The sequence below is a fragment of the Equus przewalskii genome, chromosome 13 (assembly GCF_037783145.1).
Source record: "Equus przewalskii isolate Varuska chromosome 13, EquPr2, whole genome shotgun sequence".
In the NCBI taxonomy this organism is placed as follows: domain Eukaryota; kingdom Metazoa; phylum Chordata; class Mammalia; order Perissodactyla; family Equidae; genus Equus; species Equus przewalskii.
In genome coordinates, this window is record NC_091843.1 from 13,122,229 (window position 1) to 13,140,606 (window position 18,378).

Consider the following 18,378-nt stretch of genomic DNA (forward strand, 5'->3'; position numbering starts at 1 on the left):
AGCAGAATGGTGGCATCATTAACAAAAACAGTTAAAATTATATTTGGATTAGGACAGGGTAGGGAAGGTTATGTTTTAAGATTCAGATAAAGGAACCTGCAGCCAGAAGATAGAGGAAGAGGAAAATGTGGGCCCTGTACTTCCCCTGAGTTTTGCATGTAACTGATAACTGGCTAAGACAGCAGACACTCAATGTTTATCGTACGAGTGAATGGATGAATAGATGGATGTGTCAAGACAATCAAAATGGTGAATTCCAATGGGCAGCTGGAGAAAGGAATACACTAAGGTGTTTTTCTTTTTTGTTATGATGCTAGGCAGAATTTTAGACAGTCTTACAGCAATCCTCAGGCCGCATCCTGAGAAGTAGGCAAATAGAAGAGTGCTGAAGGTGGTGTTCTAGCAACCATTTTCACTAGATGTGAATCAAATTGTTTAACTTGTGTTATTTACCAAGTCCAAGAACGAGTCCTAGACAAAGGAAGCTAGGTATTTTAATAGAGGAGCTACAAAAAATGTCCTCCAAATACAGAACAGATCTATTGTATATTCTCATCGGATTCCATAGAAAAAATAATGTTAAAAGTCTTAGGGGAAAACAGTTCAGGTAGGACGTATATGTTAAGAGGACGCACTGGTGTCTTCCAAGACCATACGTTCTTTGGATTGGTAGAAGGCTTAGTCTGTTTTTAATACTATGACTATTCCAAAGCACCTTCTTCAAATACCATTGATTACATAAACCCAAAAAACCAGGATATGAGATTTTTAGATGACATTTTTAATTTTTCATGAAAAAATATTCATATCTTTATGCAATTAATCAGTAAGTGGGCAAACTAGACATCAACATGGGTCTATCTAATGCTTCAGAAATGGGTACTGAGTGTGATATTTTAATAATCTAATATAATGCATGGCTTATTATTACAGCTATATATCAGAAATAAACCAAACACCATAAATAAACTCTTCCTGGAATAGAATCTTTAAATTAATCTGTTCAGTAAGCCTGTTACTACAAAGTTTAAAGTGTAGTTTAAAAATTACTTTAAACAATGGCATATGGATATTTTCTTTTCAAAAATGTCAAATGAGATAAACCAATTATAGTTTTTTTTGGATTTTTTCTCTTTCTGCTCAAGAAATTACTTTCTTCTCTTAAGAGAGATGTTCTGATTTTTCTTTTTTTAAAAAAATTTCCACTTCCCAAACTGGTTGGTGAATCCTAGACGTGCGAAATAAGGAATCACAGTAAATCTTCAGAAAGTTCTGCCAGATGTGGAGGCAGAGAAGAAAGCTTGCCCATATTTACAGAGGTGGTTTCCTTTCTAACAAGGTTATTGTGGACATGTCTCAGTAATAGGTTAGGGGAGATGTCTAAATGTTGGAGTAATTTAAGGTCGTCTTGGTAAGGCTGCAGGATCACACAACACCCTTGAAAGTGACAGAAAGTTTTCTCTTGAAAGGAAAGGATTCCCCGCCATCAATCATGTTGGGAAAAGTTTAAACCCCAAACTGAAACCAATGACAAGTTATCGGACCTAAAACAATGTTAGCAGAAAAGCCAGCCTGACTGGGAAGGTATATGAAGCCATCCCTGTGGTTGGGGAAAAAAACGGTAGCTGGTCATGTGTATGCAAGCCAGCAAGGGTGTCTGACAGCTAGCGGGCGGAGACCTGTATGTAGTACCTAAAAGGGCTGAGCTACTCTGAGCAAAGTGAGACAGGAAAGAGCATCAGGTGCTCCCAGGAGCCGAGAAGTGGTGCCAGGAGGGCTCCTTGAGGAGGCCAGCTGTGTCCAGGGAAGACAAACTTAGCAGCACAGCCAGTGGCCTGGCAGCGAGACGAGTCAGCTGAGTGGAACACAACACTGTGTGGAACCTTTTCCTGAGCATTTGTGCACAGCTGCCCTAGAAAACCTTTATTTAGTAACAGCCAAGATCTGAGGCAGGGAAGGTGAGGGGCCATTGCCAGGAATGAGACTGGTCGAGACTCCTGCCACAATCACCTGGTTTCACAAAGGGAAACATGGCTGTATTTTGTAGCTAAACTTCCCTAAGACTGTGAAGAACCTGAGCCTGGATTCTCGTCACCTCCTTGAAAGCCTACTCTATCTTGTTTCTTTGCAGCGTTCCTTAGTTACTGCTAACCAAAATGTGGGCTGCCGGCGGCAGCATCAGCATCAGCATCACCTGAGAACCTGTTAGAACCGTAAATGCTCAGGCCCAGCCGGACCTACCGGATCAGAATCTCTGGGGAATCCGTGTTTTAACAAGCTCCCTGGGCCATTCTTATGCACACTAACCTGTGAGAAGCACTGCCTTAGACCTCAGACAGCACCCTGTGGTGGTTTAAAGCAAGACCTCTGAGGGCATACTGCCTGTATGTGAATCTCAGCTCCACTACTTATGACCTGTGTGATCTTGGCCAAGTTACTTAATGCTTCTGTGCCTAAGTTTGCTCATCTGAAAAAAAAAAGACAGTAATAGTACCTGTCTCAATGTTGTCATGAGGGTTGTTCTGAAGGTTATATTAGAAAGGGTATAAAATGATATTTGTGAAGTGCTCAAAACAGAACCTGGCACACAGCAAGCACGTATGACGTCTAAGTAACTAGTCAAAGACGTAAGTCTCCAATTTCCAAAGTGCCTATTCTCATTGTCTTAGTACTCTGGAGAGTCACTTACTTGAGTAGACAATCATTGTTTCTCCTATCCTTCCTTATGACTCAGGAGGAACTTGGACACTTTACTTGAGCATATTTTCTTGAATTCCCTTTTTATATTAGACATTTTTAATTTCTTTTTGGTTGTGATTTTTAGAGCTGATTTTGAAACTCTAGGATATCAATATAGCTAGATAGACATAGAAATATTTTATTCAGAAAGCAAAATTCTATTCTTGAAAAAATACATATATATATATACTTCATGAATAGAATTTTTGGAATTTTTGAATAGAAGTTTTTGAATTTTTGAATATATGGATGTATATAACTTGAAGGAGAAATGGTAAAAATTATACCCCTGCCACCTTCACATGACCTTTCTGTCATCTCCAGGGCTATCTATTCATGGTCGTGGAATGCCATCATCTGTGGTGAGACTAAAGTATTAATGAATGCCCGATCTGTACAGGAGTCTTTCCTAATAAAGTTGCATTTGAGATTTGTACCCCTGGAGACGTTCCTTTTGCGTCAAAACACAGCTTTTAGAAAATTCTTATAAAAATGCCAATACGTCACCCATTAATTTTTTTTAAAAAATGCTCTCTAGAGGTAGGGAGTATTTGATCAAATAAATTATTGATCACCTGGCACAGAATTAAGATGTTAAAGGAACGGGATGCAATAGAGAGGTTTTGTCTGTGAAGTGCACAGGAGGTCAGAGATGCCTGCAGTAGGCAGAAAAGCATGAACGCTCCCCATGGATGCTGAGATGGGATATTTAAGTGTGTACATGTCATGACGCTTGTGATTACAGATACTCTTGATTACTGACAATTCTTCTCTGGCCGGAACCCCTCCTTTCCATCTCTTTCCCCAAATCCTTCACCTTCCCTTTTTGGATACATACTACTTAGAAGTAAGTAAGAAGAGAAAAGTCTCACTTTCCCTCTGCTTTTATATTCTTATGACAAGGCATTTGCCAGCACCAGTGGAATAGCTATTGTTATTGGGACCCATAGCTTTAGTACAATTATGGATTTCAACCCACTCCTTACAGTTTCCCAGGGAAGTTAAATATGGTTCAAGGATATTAAGTGGCTCCGAAAAAATAAGATGAATTGTGGAAAAAGAGTCATAGTTTCAAAAAAAAATGTACTTTTAAAAATATTTCTAAAAGTGCAACCTTCATTGATTTTTAAGCAGCTTTATTTCCTCTTCAAAAATGCTGGGGAAAAGTCAATTGGTTTTCTGTTTTATTTCACTTGGCAAAATAATGCTGATTTGAAAAAAGCCTAAAGTTCTGTGAAATAATGATGTGGGGTGGCTTCTAGCTAATGGTCCCAGTATATTTGTAAATCAGAAGATTTATTCTAGAAGTTGTTACATAAATATCAGCAGGGTAGATTTCTTTCATTTATTTTGCATAATTACATTCAAAATGGATAGTTCTAGCATTTTAAAACCAATGCAACCGCCTGCAGGAGAATGTCTTTTTATATTCATGGAAACATCAGCATATTGCAAAGACACGTCTTGGTAGGTCAAATTATTTTGGATATCTACTTACCATCACAAATGAGAATTAGGGAAAACAAAACTCTGGATTGAAAATCAAGATGGCACTTGAGTAATGAAAAGTGTTCTCTAAGTCTCTGAAATTTGTTCTTCTACATGCTTTCATTGTCCATTCTCAAAGAAAATAGGAGGACTCAACCTTCAGAAGATATTTACACAGGACATTTAAAGATGAAAATGGGGCCAGCCCGGTGGCATAGTGGTTAAGTTTGCGCACTCCACTTCCAGGCCGGGGGTTGGCAGGTTTGGATTCCAGGAGCAGACCTACACACCACACATTGAGTGGTGCTTGGCAGCATCCCGAGTACAAAATAGAGGAAGATTGGCACAGATGTTAGGTCAGGGGCAATCTTCCTCAACAAAAAAAAAAAAAGAAAGAAAGAAAGATGAAAATGTACAGTCAACTTACAACCCCTCAAAAATTATTTTTAAAACTGCTTTCCATGTTTCTAACTCCACCCCATCATCTCTCACTCTCATAGACATATAGACCCCCCACAGTCTAACCCAGCAATCTATCTTATAATTACTTTATAAAAACATAAATATTTTCAACCCATATGGGCAAAGATCAATTTTATGTCCATCAACAGTCCTCGTCTATCCTAAGTGAGGCTCTCCTTGAATTTCTCTTGAAAGGTGAAACCAAGCTTTTAGTCCCTTTCTTAATATTTATAAATATGACCCTATTTCTAAACAAAAATTTATGTGATCCAAAACTCACTTAGGTTCTGTCAATTTTCCTCGCGATGTTTTTCAGAGGACCACAAACCACAGAATCTAAATTGAGGTCATTTATGAAAAGAAAGCACAACATATTTCCAAAAGTCAAATTTTTATCTCAAATAAATGCTAAATTCCCTTTTCCCTACAAAATCTAGGGGAATGTAATCTTTGTCTTGTTGATACCAATATTTTCCCAGTGGTATGCTGATGACAGAGATTGTCATATATTTCTAAAGTTGCTCATATCCCTTTCTGATTTAAAATAATTTTCAGAACATTTTTTTCTTCATCACCTTGCCTATTAATTTGTCCAAAACTTTTGGTGAAGTTATTTTCAATCCTTAGGGTGAAATGTATTTACTTAGCAAGTACACCATGTCTGGGTCGCATGGCCCCAGGCTTCTTGAAGACAGTATGTAGTACTGGATGTTGGGGAAACAGGGGAATGTTTTCCTAGTGCTTACTTCCAAACATATATCTCAGAAAGTGAGGAGTCAGACTTTTAATAAAAATTCACCTCTAAGTGAAAGTTAATGAGAAAATAAATGGTGTTTTCAATTATTCCTAGGAAGATATGTATAACAAAGCCCTCATAATCTCACAGTTCAACGGAATCTCTTCCCTGATTTCTTCCTAGCCAAGTGCATTGATGTCTGCAATGTTTCTACGGATGTACACATGCAATATCTTACCATCATGAAACACTAAGAGGCAGAAGTCAAGAGAACCTTGGAAAAAAGATCCAGCAGAGGATTCCTTAATTATTACTGAGTACAAGTGTTTGGTTTCGTATCACATAGTGGAATAAGCTCACTTAAACCTGCTTCTAAAAGCTTCCATTTAATCAAATTTACTGGTGTTGATGAATTTCCTGGCATTCCAGGACAATATTTGCATCTTATTTGGTGTAAAGTATGTTAAAGGTTTTTTTGAAGTTGATTCAAATGAGAAGGCAAACATTATTTTATAACACAAATTTGTAAAGGAAGTGTGAGCGTGCTTGATAATTTCTGGATTAGTTATTTTTTTTTTTCCTGATTGAATTAGAAGTGGGCAGTCTGCTATCTTGAACACGGAACAAACAGCATCATAAATATCACAATGGCAGCTGAATGCATGAGATTGATTTTCGCCTCGAGAGTCTACTGTCATCATAAGTTTCCACTCTAATAGTTAGAACATGTATACAAATTTGGGTTTCAGAATATTTCTTGCATTAATAAATGAGACATCTAGTTATCTTTTGAGTAATGCAGGTGACTTCATTTTAAAAGAGGGTACTAAGAATGCTTTTTTGTTTAGCTTTCAGTTAAATAAAGATGTTTGTTATAATTTAAAACTCAGGAAATAAGGAGAAACTGGCAACCACTCTGATTATGTGCTTAAAAAACAGTTTTATAATATTTCCTGAAGGGGATTCAGCTTCAGTGAAGTTCTTATTTACTGAAATTTGGACAGAACACTGACAGACAGCAACTGGTCCATGCAGTGAGGAAAAACTGCAACCTGAACATTTTAAGCAACCTTCTATTAAGGCAGATCCGGTATAACAAACTCCTCAAGAGAGGTAGTTTTTGACATATAGAGTATAGCTTTCACGAATTTTCCGCGCTAATTCTGCAGCCCGAAGGTTTATGTATCTTCTCGTGTCACCTACCAAACAAAAGATCTTTTTGATGATTTCCCAACAAGTTTTTTCAAAAGTAGCACTTGGAAAGCTAAAAAAAAAAAAGCCTCACAATGTGTGTAGATCAGGCAGAAAAGCTAAAGTTAAATATGTCTTCATTAAGAGGCTATGATCTTACCCACGTCTGCCATTACCAGGAAAACTTGATGTTTAAAATGCAGGCTGTTGGTTTATTTCATTCTGTGCCCATAGGAAGCATTATTGCAACATGTCAAATAAATTGCAACAACCCTATCTTCCTCAGATTATTATCTGCATTACTGTTGCTAATACACTTAGTAATTTCTTAAAAGAAAGAGAGCAAATGGGTCTATTCTCATCTCTCTCCATTTGCTATTCCCATGGTTAACAATCAAAGTAACACACGCAAACAAAGACATGGTCCCTGAGGGTGTTGTCCACACAATAGTGAAGATAACTTAGTAATTCTAATGAAAAATGCTTCTTCAGTAACAATCCCAAAAGGATCTGTAGCAATATTATGGATTCTTCTTGGCATGTTTTGTCCACATTATGGTCAGTAATGTCTGGTTCTCTCACTTAAACAGAGAAGAAATATGATCTGGATTCTTCTCACACATTCAAAAAGGTTAGTCAGGAAATTCTGCTTTTATCATATTACAACTGTTCATTTTGTTCCCACAAACTTCCTTTCTTGGGAGTTCACAATATAATTTTATCTAATTCTGACTATTTCCCCTGAAACAAATACAGAGCTTAATACAGAAATCCACCTACTTACAGGCCAGACCTCACAAAGTGGAGAGAATTGTTCATGATGTTAACCCTTAACACAAAACTGGAAGTAATGGAGTATTTACTATACATCATTGGCACAAAACTCTATTTATGATGGTAAATATTCTCTTTTGGTCTCTTAAGACATTGACATGGAAGATTCATACACCTATTTTGTAATAAGCTAATTACGTATAATTATGGATTCATAATGGATAGTTATTATTTAGACTGCCAATTTAGTTGAGTAGTTCTAAATTAGTAATTGACACCTTACCCTTATGTATTAATAATAATAATAAACTAAAAAATTTATAGTGGATTATGTTGTACAATTTGATTCTATGTCAAGGAAACATGTTCACACCAGACCTGATAGATCAAAGTGGCATATTATCATTATTATCATTATTATTATTATTATTTTTACATACATTGTAATATAAACCAAGAACAATTATTTAGGGAAAGCCATCTGACAGTCACAATTGTGTACATTCTATGTCTTCTAAAAGTCTAATTCATGGAAATATTAACACAATATTAAAAAGATATATGAACAAGAATGTGTGTCAAAGCATTAATTGTAGAAGAGAAAAATTAGAGACGTGAATGTCATCACTAAGAGTATTGTGAAATAAATTATGGGCTATCTAGACTAAACAATGTTATTTGGAAACTGAAGGTGAATAGGTGGAGGTACTTATACTTTAAAATTTATACAAATATATTTTTGTCTTCTTAACAATAAGCCAGCCATATATATATATACAATCAGAAATAAATATAAAATATTAAGACTATGATGAATTTTACCTTTAGTCCTACCAGTTTAAAGTTAAAATATTCAAAGTAAGATGTTAATAAAAGTAAAAGCATTTCATTAAAATTTTAAAAATGAAATTTCTGGCTGACTTTAACATAACCTTTTTCTTAATTTTCTATTATTCTTCAGTGAAATATATTCTATTGTCAACCAGACTTTTACCTCCTGGCATCAAGAGATGATGTTTCCATTCTCTCAGTATTCTGCCAGTATCTCGTAGAAAAATGTGAAACCAAAACAAACACGCCTTATACATATCTTGAATGAATTCCGTGAGAGGTTAGAAGACAATTCAGCCAATTCTAGTGATCAGCAGGACACTGAAAAACAACACCAAAGCCTTGGCTGAGATTCCCAAAGTGTGTACTATTCTTGGTAAGAAGCAAGCTCACACAAGTCACCAAACATTGTGTTATTGCTGTCTTCTCCAGAGTCTATCAAAATAATGACATCTCCCTCTGCAAAGGTACCTTTCCTAAGAACCTGAAGAAGGAATTACTTTCTGTCCTCCTGGGAATATGAAACATGAAATTGCATCCTATTATGCCCTGAGAGTAAAGATGTTTTGGTATTTAAAAATCACCCTTAGGGAATGCTTGCTTCTAGCCAACACGGAGTAATAGAGACCAGAATTAACGTCCCTGTAGAAGCATTCAATAAATGGTCAAAATATACGAAACAATGACTTTTCTGGATATTCACTGGATACCAAGCAATGAAAGGCAATGCATCCTGAAGCAAAGTGAGCCTGACAAGTGCCCAAGCTTACTGCCTTGAGAAAGTTTCCAGACTGCAGCACAGGGAGGGGAAACCAGGCCAAGCCTTGCAGAACCTCCAAGTTAAGGAGATGGTGCTGAGAGTACAGGGAGACTAAGGAACACAGAGTTTGCAAGTCAGACCACTGCAGAGGAGAGTGCTACACAGAGAGAAAACTCTTGAATGTGCAGAAGATACCCCTCAAGTATTTGCCAGGTGAAGATCAGTGTGTGCATGTAAGAAAACTAGCTGTGGCCAGAAAAAGGACAGCCTAAAAGGATTAGAGGAAAAATTCCCAGTGCTCAGACCAGGACAAAAAAGCATCTGTTCTCAAGAAGCAACCTGGGAAAACCTCAAAATTCACAAGGAATTAGATAGAGTATTCAGAAGAGTTTGCTTCTACAGTGGAGAATAATTAGCTCTAAGCTAACAAAACTATAGCCTTATTAGTCTGCTTAACAAATCTTAAAAACAAGACATGAAAGGATCAAACTCTTCCTGCTAAACTCAGCTACATCTCAGAACAAACCTCAAGAATATTTTAGAAATACAAAAATATCCAGCACTCAACATGGTAAAATTCAAAATGGGTGACATCTAATAAAAAAAACCAGGCATGACAAGAAGCAGAAAGTATGACCTATAATGAAGAGAAAAATCAATCAATTAACCCTGACCCAGAACTGACACCCAGGTTAGAATTAGGAAATGAGGACGTGAAAACAGTTATTATACACTATATATCCATAAAGTTAAGTAGAGGCATGAAAGATATAAAAATAGACATATCAAAATTCTAGCGCTGGAAACAACAATGTCTGAGTTGAAAAGTATACTGGATAGTGTTGACAGCAGATTGGATATTGCAGAAGAAATGATTAGTGAACTTAAAAACAGAGAAATAAGGCTATATAAAATTATATAGAGTAAAAAGAATTTTAAAAGTGAACCAAAAATTTTTGAGCTGTGAGATAAAGTTAAGTGGATTAATATACATGCCATTGGAGTCTTCTGAAAGGGGAAAGGGCAAAAAATATTTGAAGAAATCATTACCAGAAGTTTCCAAATTTGATGAAAATTATAAGCTCAAAGATCTAAGAAGTTCAACAAATACAAAGACAAGAAACATGAAGAAAATTACTTGGAGCTAATACATGGTAAAATTTCCAACATCCGGTGATAAAGAGAAACTTTTAAAACTAGCAAAGAATAAAGACATATTACTTACAAAGGAACAATGATAAGGAAGACAGAAGATTTCTTATTGTAAATAATGCAAATGAGAAGACAGTGGAACAATTTCTTTAAAGTACAGTCATGGGACCAGTCCAGTGACACAGCAGTTAAGTGCGCACGTTCTGCTTCAGCGGCCCAGGGTTCACCAGTTCAGATCCCGGGTGTGGTCATGGCACTGCTTGGCAAGCCATGCTGTGGCAGGCGTCCCACATAGAAAGTGGAGGAAGATGGGCATGGATGTTAGCTCAGGGCCAGTCTTCCTCAGTGAAAACAGGAGGATTGGCAGCAGTTAGCTCAGGGCTAATCTTCCTCCAAAAAAAAACGTACAGTCATGCATCACTTAATGATGGGGCATATGTTCTGAGAAGTGTGTTGTTAGGTGATTTCATCATTGTGCAAACATCATAGAGTGTACTTAACACAAACCTAGATGATATAGCCTGCTACATACCTAGCCTATGTGGTACTAATCTTACGGGACTACCATCATATATGTGGTCCATTGTTGACTGAAATGCTGTTAAGTTGCACTTTATTGTACTGAAAAATGAATGTCAACCTAGAATTCTATGCCCAGCAAATATACCTTCATAAACAAGACAAAATAAAGACTTTTACACGTAGTAATACTGAAATAATTCATCACTAGTAGACTCACATTATGAGAAATATTGAAGGAAGTCTTCAGGCAGAAGGAAAACAAAACCAGATAAAAATATGGATCTACATAGAGGAAAGAAGAGCATTTGAAATGTTCTATGCAATAAACTTCATCATTCTTTTACAAATGAGGAAACTAAGGTTTAGTGACTGTTAGTAAAGAGAAGAGCCTCTATTAGAACTCATAGAACTTTTCTGAGACATAGAAGCGGGTCACTGGATTATACCAAGCACGTTTCAGGTTGCTTCCATCAAGAAACCAATGTAGGGAAATTGCTCTCTGTGTTATACTTTGAAATGATCATTTCTGGGGGCCAAATCCAGTGTATGAGATGATTCTCTGAGGCTTATCCAATTAAATAACTATTTGAATCACTGATTTATACACCTGTAAGTGTTATTATAAGAAGATATGCATTTCTATTACAAATGTAAAGTTCCATTTTATAACCCCACCACGTCTAGCACAACGTGGAATACATAAATGCTAGTCTTGAATGTATTTGGATTTCTCTATTAAGTCTGTGAACTATTTGAAGGCAGCACCATATGTGGTCATCTTTTAACTCCTAGTGCAATGCCTGGAACATAGCATATAGAATATTCATTGACCAAATCAGTAAATTAAATGAAATTAGTCCAGTGCAATTGCTAGAAAAATAGTTTTCTATCCTCTTCTGTAGATTCAATAGTTAATATAATAAATGCTCAACAGTTTCCCTCATTTTTCCTCCATTCATTTCTTCCTTCCTGACTTCCTTCACTTTTCTCTTCATTACTTTTTTCCTGAACTAAAAAAAAAGGACAGGGGCCGGCCCCATGGCCGAGTGGTTAAGTTTGCCTGCTCCACCTTCGGCGGCCCAGGGTTTCACCAGTTCGGATCCTGGGCGCGGACATGGCACGGCTCATCAGGCCACATTGAGGCAGTGTCCCACATGCCAAAACTAGAAGGACCCACAACTAAAAATTATACAACTAGGTACTGGGAGGATTGAGGGAGAAAAAGCAGGAGAAAAGAAAAAAGAAGATTGGCAATAGTTGTTAGCTCAGGTGCCAATCTTTGAGGGAAAAAAAAAAGAGAAGACATATTTTAAAACTCTTTTATCCAAGCCTGGTCTAGAAAACGTTGGACAGTCAACTTTTCTTTGGCTTTGATGGTTCAACAGGGGCATGCGCTAGTCGGCTCAACTGAGTATAGTGGTTCACTGGAACTTTTAACTTTGATAGGAAATTAACAAATTGCTCTTCAAAATTACAAAAAAAATTAATAACCCTTAAGTCTCAGATGATTTAAAATTAAATTATAAGTACAGGTGATTTTTATAATTTACAGTAGAACTATTGACATTGGTTGATTTTCCCAAGCCCCCTGTCAGTAGGATGATGCTATCTTAAAGAAAGGAGTAAAATTCAAAAGGTAAATGACTAAGCGACATAAATTCAAGTTGCTTTCCATTTCAGTTTTAGTATTAGTCTAAAACATTCCCTCAGCAGAGCTTTTGGACAATTCTGAAAAAGGAAACAGGTCATCATTACCTTAGTTGTTCTACTCCGTAGTGGGCAGAATATTAGCATTAGAGTAATTGAAGACACTTCTTTAGAATGTAGAACCCAGTGTTTTTCTTACGGCCTTTTCCCCCTCCCAAGTGAATCAAAGTCTCAGTGGTTGGGGAATCAAGAATCTATGTTTTAAACAAGCTCCTTGAGGGCCTCTTACATGTTGCAAGACTTTAGAACCCATGAGTAACCACCTAATATTTGCGTATTAGTGTGGACCCTTTTTTATTGTAAGTAAAAGAAAATCCAACATCTCCTGGCTCATATAAGTGAAAATTCAAGGGGCTGTGGTTGCTGCCAGATGAAGTGATAGAGAGGCTCAGACAAATCTTGGTTTCTGTCTCATTCTCCTTACATTGAACTTGCTTTCTTTTCAGTCAGGCCTTTCCCCCGTAGTGGCAAGTTGGCTGCATCTTCTCCAGACTGATCATATTTGTACTAAGTGGAGTGGTAAAAAAAAAAAAAAAATCCACATGCTCTTTCACTCTTATTGTCTCTAAACCAATCAGTGGAGTAAGGGATTCTGATGCTCTATGTGGCCAGGCCTAAGTCAGCTGCCTAGCCCGGCAGTGAGAGATGCCTTTCTTTTCACATGATGGAGGAGATGGTCTTCCAGGTAGAAACAGTGATACATTTACAAGAGGAGTGAATATATGATGAGTGGGGAAATACGTACATGTGTCTGTAAATACATATATAGAGAGAAAGAGAGAGAGAGAGAGAATAAGAGAGAGAGAGAGAGAAAGACAAAGAAAGAGACCACAGATTCCTGGCATAATAAATATATAGAGTTCCATGTAAACTTTTTCTCTGAAGAAAGGATTGGGTCCACATTTCGTACCATATTCTCTTTAGGAGATCACAAATGATTTCACCATTACCTTGGGAATTAGTTTGGAACTGTGGAGCAATGCTAGTGTCCCAATTTTAATTTAGGACCTTTTCTTTTAGAAGAAAATAAGTTCCTCAGAGGATACATTATTTGGGGGATTTCAAAGAACCCTGTAGTTTCTTTAAAAAAAAAAAAAAAAGAAAAAAGAAAAAGGAGGTAGGAAAAAAAATTGATAACCCAAGAAGAATGAAAGAAAAAAGGAAAATAGAAATCTAATATAGTAGATAAGAGGAGATGCATCATCATCATAATTTCTTCTCCACAATCTAATTACAATTCCAACTGTTTTCCCTGCCAATATCGTTACAATGCTTTCTATGAAACTGAAAAATTATTTTGTAAACTGAACCAAAGCAATAATAGACCATTTCAAGAAAGGAGAACCGTGGAATTAGTTTACCTAATCTCAACTGTTCCAGTTACCAGAATATTTTGGTTTCTTTAGCTGGCCTCCGAGAGACCTCTGATCTACATTCCCTTTGTGTTCAAATATTTTGTAGCCGCTATCCTTTTGAAATGTATGTCTATCTTTTCTCATTTAAAAATTATATAGTTTGTCAATTATATTTAACTAGTTCAAATTATCAACTGTGTCCAGTGAGCAATTCAGAGTCTTAAATTGGAAAACAGGCAAAATATAAAAATAATGTGGTTAATTTTAAATAGCTCATACATATTCATCAGTTTTACAATTTTGAATTGTATATATGAATAGTAGTTTACCATTGAAATGGGTTTATTCTCCACAGTCAGACTTCTGAGGATATCCTGAAATTTTAGACTGCTGTTAAGACAATCCATGCTACTTTGATTCAAGATAAAGTTGGCCTTTATCCTGAGATTTTAGAAATGAATAAGGCCTAGAATCCTACGTTGCATATGACGTTAGGACTACTATGATCTGATAGGGCTCAGGAACTGCTTTCCAAGAGAGCACTCCTTAATATGAACAAAGAAGGACATTATAAATTAAATTATTCTGATGGGGAAAAAGGCATTTAACACAAAGAGAACAGCATGGACAAGGGCCTGGACGGATGAGTAATCACGGTTCCTCCACGTGTGTGGAGCCCTTAGTTCCTAATGTCTTAGGAGGAAGATGAGACTTGAGAGGTAAGCAGTGGCCAGATTACAAAAGATCTTGATTACTCTGTTGGATTTTCTTGGGATGGAGATGGGGCACCAGAAGGAATTTGGTAAAGACAATAGCAACTGTTGAGCATTTACTATGTACCATGCATTGTTCTAGATGTTATTTAATTCTCAGACCTTTACTATGAGGGAAACTGAGACACAAAGGCTAATATTGTCTCACTGAATTACAGATGTGGGAGAGATGAGGAACCTAGCGTTTTTTGTGTATGAGTGTGTGTGAAGAAGATTGACCCTGAGCTAACATCTGTGCCAATTTTCCTCTATTTTTTGTATGTGGGATGCTGACTCAGCACGCCTTGATGAGCAGTATGTAGGTCCATGCCTGGGATCCAAACCCTCAAACCCTAGGCTGCCGAAGTGGAATGCATGAACTTTACCACTATGCCACTGGGCTGGCCTGGAACCCAGCATTTTAAGACTCCCACTTTAAAACTCTTCACCTAGTAAGTGCTGTGCTCAATATTAGACCCATTATATCCCTCCAAGAGACTGAAACCCTATTGTCTCAATATACCACAAATGAATGATTGTATTTTAGGTAGGAATGTTATTATGGTAGATTTGTGAGGAATGAATTGAGAAGGATGCAAGAGCAGAGACAAGAATACTACAAGAATAGAGGCTGGAGATAATAAGAAATGAAATGGAGGGTGTTTCTTGCAGTGAGTATAGAGCAGAATGGATGAATTCTGTAAATATAGAAGCAAGGAAAGTTGGGAGAGAGAAGATTCTAGAATGACTCCCAGGGTTATAGTTTAAGCACCCATGAGGGATTGTCAATGGAGAATAGGGATGCCCTTAACTAAAAGGAAAATTCAGAAAACACAGAAAGAGAAACAATATTTGAGAGGGGGAAGTTTATGAGTTCAACTTTTGAAATAACGAATTTAAATCATCTATGGATATCCAGGAAGTTAGGCTAGCAACACGTTTTCAATGATTGCTTCAGCTTCTAAGTAATGGCTTATCACACCAAAGAATGAGTGAGAATCTTTCTTTCATCTGTTCTCTTTCCAATTCAAGTTGTAACCAAAATCAATCTATTATGACCCCCACCTAAATTCCCATGCCTGCACTTTTCTCAACTTGGCTTATCACAAAAAGATAGATCTTCTCACTTCTATTCTTGAAGGAAGCATGAATCACACTCAGTGGAAAAAACATAGCATTGCGAGTCTTAAAATGCTGGGTTCCTCATCTCTCCCACATCTGTAATTCAGTGACCTGCTTTCACTTGAAAAATATTTACAAATACGAGACAATCTCCTCTTAGTCCTTTTTGTTTGAAACTCCAGCTTATTTATTTAAAGAGGTTTTATGGAGCAATTTCTATATTTAAAAAACTAGGTAATAACAATCTACGAGTTTCTTTTGTAATTTTTGTCCCTTCTTAAGAAAAGAAATATATATTCTCATTATTTCCTCAACATTAAACAGAGTAATTGCCTTTAAGTTAATTTATCTTCAGCCTTGACAAATCTTTTAGGTTTATTTGTAGTCCCGGTGGCAGTTATTATTTTCTGCACTACAAAACCTGTCCTTATGTAGTTATTTTTCAGTATACCTCTAAAACACAAATATGATCAACCTTTTCTCTATAATTTAATAGTTTTTGATGGTGCCACATTGTTATTAAATAAAGTTCGAAATTCTAAAGTATGGCATCAAAGCCCTTCATAAATTAGCCCTCTGTACCTTTCTATTTCTATCTCTAGTTACTCTCTCAAATATATTCCCTGTTGCTTCTTCAGATGTATCTCACTCTCTCTCATGCCTTGGCCTTCGCTAATGTTACTCCCTCTGTTGGAATTTCCTGCTCTGGCAACACAGACACTTATCCCACAGTCATTTCATTCTTCACTAAGGAAGCCCAATTTACATGTTACTTGACACTTTCTCTCTGAAGCCTTTCTTGATGCCCCTTAGCAGAATAAATTGTCCCCTCCTATACTCCAATATCATCTTGTATATATCTCTGTGATACCTTTTCTCACACTGTATTATAACTTAGATTTTCCCAAACTGGGAAACATGGATTCCCAGGGGTGTCTTGGAATTCTTTTCGAAAATGTTTTGTTGGGGCTGGCCCCGTGGCCGAGTGGTTGGGTTCGCGCGCTCCGCTGCAGGCAGCCCAGTGTTTCGTTAGTTCGAATCCTGGGCGCGGACATGGCACTGCTCATCGGACCACGCTGAGGCAGCGTCCCACATGCCACAACTAGAAGAACCCACAACGAAGAATACACAACTATGTACCAGGGGGCTTTGGGGAGAAAAAGGAAAAAATAAAATCTTTAAAAAAAAAAAAAAAGAAAATGTTTTGTTTATATTTTTATTTCAATAATAATCTAAAAAAAATAAATATGAACATTTCTAAATCATCTACTTGAGCATTTATAAATAAGTACTATAGTATTATTTAAATGCTAAAGTTTGTGTTTACATTCTTAATTATGTTGGAGACATACTATTTTTATTGTTGTGTGCAAACAAGAAAAGAACATGGGGCAGACAATTTAAAAGTGAAGCAATGTAAAAGTGATTTTTCTCAAGGGAAGACCTAACAAGTTCATGTACATTGGCATACAAAGAGGAGTTCACATTTTAAAGGAAACAAAGGTCATAGGAGAATAGTGTCATTTATAATGTTGGTTTGCTTTATAATTGTCCAAAAGTTAAATACTATTTTTTCATTCAAGTTTTACTTAGGTACATATTTGATTAACCTTACAACAAAATTAACTTGCCATACCTTTTAATTATTTTTCTTTTTAATTTAAAATGGGTTTTAAATTACTGAAGTTTGAGAAATAATATTATCGTTGGTTTTTTATTGTTTCATTTTCCACTATATCTGGAAAAGTGATATATAAATAAGAGAAGAGAACTTTTTGCATTTATCAAAGTATTCCTATATATAGCACAATCCTAGGAATAGAGTAAGGACTCAGAAACTTATTAGAATACAAACATTTTTTTAAATTGTGGTAAAAAACATATAACATGAAATTTATTATTGTAACCATTTGTAAGTACACAGTTCAATAATGTAAAGTACATTCACATCTCTGTGCAACAGATCTCCATAACTTTTTAATCTTGCAAAACTGAAATTCTATACCTATAAAACAATAACTCCCTATTTCTCCTCTCCCATCCCCAGTCCCTAGGAACCATTATTTAACTTTTTGTTTCTTTGAATTTATCTACTTCAGATATCTCCTACAATATTTGTCCTTTCGTTCCTGGGTTATTTCACTTAGCAAAATGTCCTCAAGATTCATCCATGTGGTAGCATATGATGAGATTTCTTTCTTTTTTAATGTTGGATACCTTTGTATGTATATGCCACATTTTGTTTATTCATTCATCTATTGGTAGACTTTTGGGTTGCTTCCATTTCTTGTCTATTGTGAATAATGCTATTATGAACACAAGTATGCAAATATCTCTTTGAGATCCTGTTTTCAGTTCTTAAAACAAACATTTTATGATAAGAGATAAGTAGAGAACATCTCCATTTGCTGAAGATCAACAGGACCACCTTTAGTGTTTCTGAGATGTTCAAGGTGCTCTTACTTTTGAAAGCACTACCCAACATCATATTAAAAATATTAACATGTATCCATCTTTGACATTAAAATGATCTTAAATTGGTGAAGAATTATTGTTCACAGTTTTATTTTGGAAATTGTTTGGCTATATGTCACTAACAATTTATGATTGGTAGTGAGTCCTAAACAGTCACTGTGCATACACAGGAATTCTTATAAAACAAGGCTATCTAACCTGCAAATTGCTTTTAAATGTTATGAAATTTTGATGATACCAAATTTAACAATTAATGGAATTGATATGCAATGCTATAGACATTGAATTAAACATGTATCGATTTCAAATTCA